The following is a 6,000-nucleotide window of genomic DNA, read 5'->3' on the forward strand; positions in this document are numbered from 1 at the left end:
GACAGTTTTTCCACAGCTGAAATGCTGGAAGGGGTGAGATTGTCTTCGAACTCTTGGAGCTGACAAGTCGTTTCATCCAGTGTTGGTGGTACTTTCATTCCAGGTTATTGCTGCCAATGAGTGGGCATATGATGAAGGTGCACTCCGTGTAAATTTCCGCCACATGGGTTGCGCACATGTGACTTCATGTGGATCTAGGGATGCATTCCCAGCATCTGGTTTGCAATAGATCATCTCTGCGATGGCTGATTCCCTCAGAGACTGGATGCCTTTCTCCAGTGTGGTCCAGCTGGCCTTGTACAGAAACCTTTCTTTCACAGCTGCCAAGAGCTACCACCAAAGGCTGAGGGATCGTTTCTCTTTTGCAATTGCTTTGTCAATTCCCCCTTCCCTAGCAAGTGATCCCAGATGCTCAGCTTCCCTACCATCTAGCTCATGACCCTTGGCCCCCTTGTCCCAGCATCGGAACAACCAGGTGGTGATGTGCTCACCTGGATGACGGGTAAGATCTTTTTGCGTATTCCATAGCTTTGTTGAGGTCTGGGGTCAAGAAGTCACCTCTTCTTCTTCCTCTTCCTCTGATTCCCGGAATAATAACTCCTGATCAGATGCTGTCCTGTAGAAGCCTACAGCACCTGGGATTCCCAGGCAGTCTCACATCCAAGTACTAACTGAGCCTGACCCTGCTTAGCTTTCCCTCCAGAGCACTGTTGTGGTTTAAGCCCAGCCAGTAACTCAGAACCACGCAGCCATTCCCTCCCCTTCCTTGGGATGGGGAGGAGAATGTAACTCCCATAGGGTGAGATAAGAACAGTCCAGTAACTAAGGTGTAACACAAAACCACTACTGCTATCACCAACAATAATAATGATAAGGGAAACAGCAAGGGAAGAGAATATAACCGCTCACCACCCGCCGACCAATACCCAGCCTGACCAAGCAGCGATCTAGCCCTTCCACGTAACTACCCCCCAGTTTATATAGTGGGCATGACATGCTGTGGTACAGAATACCCCTTTGGTCAGTTTGGGTCAGGTGTCCTGTCTCTGCTTCCTCCCGGCTTCCCCTCTTCCCTGTCAGAGTATAAGACTCAGAAAGTCCTTGGTCAGAGCAAACATTACTGAGCAACAACTGAAAACGCTGGTGTTGTCAGCATTGTTCCCAGGCTGAAAGTCAAAACCACAGCACTGGACCAGCTACTGAGAAAGAGAAAAATGACTGCTACTGCTGAAAGCAGAACAACATCAGGTTAATTTTTATAGATCTGTCTTTTCTAAATATTGAAAGCTGGCATGGAAAAATAGCATGAAGAGTTTGATTCAGGCTACACAGGGAATTATGAAGCTCTTCCTCATTCCGCTGAATTATGTTTTGCCCTTTTGTACTCATGGGTGGCACTTTATTGACATAAGTGGATGTCTTTGTGTATGTTTCTGAAAGCAGGATTTGCTTTTTGTATGTGGATGTTATATAGTATTAAGGAATAAAAACATTATAATTTTTTCTCTCTCATAGTCTGAAAATGGGTGCTTCCTTCCATGACATGGCTGGTGTGCAGGAGAACAGCGGGTGAAAGATTTCAGGGCAAGCTACGTTCCTTGTATGCCTATTAAGTAGTCAGCAGGCGACGCTGCTATGTGCATGCCACCTGTTTGTGGATCCTTAGGGAAATGTGAAGATCCATCTCTCTCTCAAGCATGACACATTTCTATTCTATTTAACTTCTGAGGACACAATATCTTGAATTTTGCTGCTCCTTGATTCAGGTCAGAAGAACCTAATAGGTTCCATGATCTTTCAAGGTAATTGGATTGCTTGTGGCTAACTTTATTTGAAACATTTTGAAAAGCAGATAAGTATTCAGTTCCTTCATATGGTATAAAGGTAAGAAATTTGATTAAAATACTTATTCTACATATTTGAAATTGTAAATGTTTCTAATGGAATGTTTTACAGAACTTAGAGAAATCTGGAAAATACACTTTTTTTTTTTTTTTCCTTACAATAGACATATAATTCAAATGCTAAACCATATTTAGAGTGCAATTACTGTCAGTATAATTAATGTTTTTTTCCATGCAACTAACATGATTTTGAATTAATTTTGAGGTAAATAGCGGGCCCAAGTCAAAGTTCTAGCCAATAAAAGTCCAAGTTCTTGCCAGTGAACTGCAGTTACGAGTCCCTAGAATGGTGCCTATGTCTGAGATGGGGGGCTGGGGGAAGGGGGGCTGGTGATGGATATAGAGAGGTGAAGCAAACAAAATTAGTATTAAAAAATTGAAATGTCTGAAACTGCAGTTATCACATCATAACATGAAGATATTATAATTGATACTATAACAGTTTAGATCTCAATGGAATAAGTCAGTGAAACAACTTTGAATAAATGAATAAAGAATTTTTAATGGCATCATATTGGTTGACTCGAGAATTGGACTATTTTAGGTGTACTGAATCTACAGTTATCTATTAAAAATGTTATAAAGCATGGCTGCTGTGCATAGCTGCTGTTGTCAGTCTGCAGTGTTCTTGATGCCTTCAGCTTTTTTTTTGAGATGATTAACAAAGGAAAATTATCTTAAGGATAAGTACATAGTAAGTTTTATTTTATTTTTTCTTTAATTCAAGTTCTTTACTCTGAAATGTTTTGACCTACAGAAACAAAAAGTGTAAGATATTATTAAAACAATCTCATCCACCATTTTAGTGTCTCTACAATTAATCAAACCCAACAAAGCCAAATATATCCAGAAGAACAAACTACCACCACCACCACCCCACCAGTCTGTGTTTCACAATGAGAATGTCAGAAAGATGATTCTGGGAGACAGATGGAAAATTCCTGCGCAACACCACTAAATTCGGTATTTCTCAATGGCTGTGAGCACAGTGATTTTAGAAAGGGGTGATAGTTTTTTTTTTGCCCAGGCTGGCTGTTGGGAGAGAAAAAAGGTTAATAAAAATAGATAGATACAGACATTCAGAGGGCTGTGTGCAAATGCATTCAAATAGGAGGAGGAATATGTACTTGCATTTCATCAAGGTGCTGCTACACTTTAAAGCCCAAAGGAGTTAAGTTTCACATTCTTAAATTAATAAAGTTCATCCCAGATTTCTAAAAAGTAAGCAGAAGGAAATCTCCATCAGCTGACATTCATTTTTAATGTGAATTGTAACAAAGTAAAAGCTTAGAAAATCCAGAAAGAGTAAGTAGGATGAAAACAGCTGCTTACAGTATGATTAAGTTGCTTTTACATGAAGCAGGAGTAAAAAACCTCATGAGGAATTCAATTTAAAAAGACCTAACAATAGCGATGTAATTAATAACAGGAACTCCTTAAAATGATGCATGAAATAATAAAATTAGATTTCATGAAGGTATTAGCAATATCGCATGGAGTTTTGCTAATAAAATTGTACAAGTTAACTTTGATACAGTTAAGCTCATCGAACTGTCTTTCCAGAAAAGACACCAGCAGTGCAGAATCAGAAGTCTTAAACTTTCTGATAACTCCAGGCTTCTGTCTAAATCTCAAGTGAAATTTTTTTTGTTATAATACAAGTATCATACAAACTTTGACATCTTTTTTGGTTGTTTTTGGTTTTTAAATCCTAATTGTTCAGCATAATGTAAAGGACAAATAATACATGTGGAAGGAAAAAGCTTTACTTTTGAAAACTGAACAGAATTTTCTAAGGAAAATGAACACTTATTTGAATGACACTGAATGCGAGTGAATCATCACCACTATAATTTCAATCATTGTATTTTGAAACTCCTCACTTATTTGCAATTCTGTACTTGCTTTGCAATTTAATGGTTTACAGTTCTGAGCTTTTAGTGGCAACCCTGGAACTGTGTATGAAACAAACATAAAATAATGACCCAGTGATATTTTAATGCTATAATATCAAAGGGATCGACTTTTAAAACTTTTTCCTATGCTAACGAATTGTTCAAAGCAGACTGAGAAATACCAAATGAAGATGAAAGTTATTGCTCTGAGAGAAGTGTTCATACATTAATAATGAACAAATGCAGAAAAAGCATCAACTTAAGATTTCAATGACATCTGCAGCCAAGGAATTGTCTGCAAAATAATTAAACATCTCTGAGTTTAATAAGGTGGGAATAAGCTTGACATATCAACACCTTACCTAGTAACGTGGTACACCTTTTTTACTTCTATGATATGGTATAAGGATCACAGTCAAGTAGTTAATGCTGAATTAAGCCATGTCCATCTTCTGGTTTTCTCAATTGTGCTAAACTAGTTTTTGCACCAAGCCACTTAAATTGCATTTTTCTTATGCATGAAACAAGTATTGAGACAAACAGAGTTCTGTATAGTCCTTGAAAAGAAAACAACAACAATAAAAAAAAAAAAAACAGAAAACAACCCCCAAACAAAACCAAACCAAACCCAACAAAACCTTCACTAGAGAAGTTTTCGAAGTAATACATCAGGTAACTGATGATCTGAAATTAAAATTTACTTTTTTTTTTTGTTTTAAATTAATGAAAATTGTGAGTATTTACATAATTTTTTAAGTATTCAGTTAATCTGAAACTAGGTTTTTTCCTCCTTTTTATAAATGGATTCTTCTTACTCTGTATTAAGTAATCTTTCTAAGTCGTCTTCTTTCTTTGAAATTGAGCATCCCCAAAGCTTTTATTTCTTTCCCTTCAGCTTCATTTAAAAAAAAAAAAAAAGAAGGAAAACTAGAACACTTTTAACCCTCAATTATATTTGCCATTTTTCCAGCTGAGTTCAGAGATCTTCTCCTGTACCTGCTAGGCTTTTCGTGCTGTTTGGGCTACTGCAGAGTGACAGTAGCATGGGGAAAAGGGCAGTTGAAGCCCCTATCCAGGAGAGTTGGATCATAGGTTCAGTTTATTCCATGATTATCTGAGAAAAGTAGGAAATTTAGATTGTCAAGAAGAAGTCAAGTTGTAAGGAAAGAGATTAAATGTAGGAACCGTACAGTTAACACATTTCATTTTTTTCATATGACATGGTACTTGCATGAAGGGAAAAAAATCCTCAAAGTCAACGTGCTTTTAGTATTACCTGTGTTGTGAGTTCTTTGGTATCATTGAGAGAGGAAATTTGAAAACAAAGATAAAAATATATTTTAAGTATTCTTACAGCAAATTTGTCACTTCTTTCCCTTTCTCTGAAAGTTGAGCATAATTTTTTTGTGTATTTATCTTTTGTTTGTATTTCATAGAACAAACTTATAATTTTCAACTATGGAGTTGATGATGCTTGGCATCTTAAGGCAAACACACCTGTGCTTTTGGTAGATGTGGTGAGCCAACAAGCTTGTCTGATGCTTCCTAAAGACTAACATGAGGGAGCTGGAGCCTGTATGTCCTTGCTTGTGTGACAAGTCCAGAGCTAAAGGACCTACTGCTTTAATGTGTATGGAAACAAGGACTTTTATCTTTTAACTGGGTCTTCAGCAAATATATTTCAGAGAACCACATAAGTAACACAAGTTGCTGTATTACATGAGAACTGTATAAGACTAGAACAGAACCAGTTTTCTGATTAAGTCACAGGAATAAGACTGGGTTGAGGAAAAGTCTATCTGTTAATGCCTTTATGCAAAAGAAATAGAACAATCCAAAAACCTCCTTAATGCTATTTAGGGTCAAAACACTTCATAGTATTAAAAAACAGCCTTTTTTCTTTCTTTTCTTTCTTTTTTTTTTTTTTTTTTGGGGAGGAGGGGGCTACTTTTAAGTAACTCTTCTAAAAGTTAGGACTATTTCCAATGACAGAGTGTTAGTTAGAAGCAGAACTCCAGGTTTTAATAATAAACTTCTTAAACGCTGCATTTTGTCATTTCATCTCCCTTAGAAAAATATCTAAATAAATTGCTTTTGACGTTTCTAAAATGTTTTCCTCTACCATTTTCTTTAAGCAACATTAACAAAACATATACCTAAAACCAGCACCCTTTTCCTCTGAAGGCCTCTGACAACAGCTT

Source organism: Pezoporus occidentalis, unplaced genomic scaffold, assembly GCF_034315485.1.
Source record: "Pezoporus occidentalis ecotype Australia unplaced genomic scaffold, CSIRO_AGI_Poc_V1 ctg224, whole genome shotgun sequence".
NCBI classification, from domain to species: domain Eukaryota; kingdom Metazoa; phylum Chordata; class Aves; order Psittaciformes; family Psittacidae; genus Pezoporus; species Pezoporus occidentalis.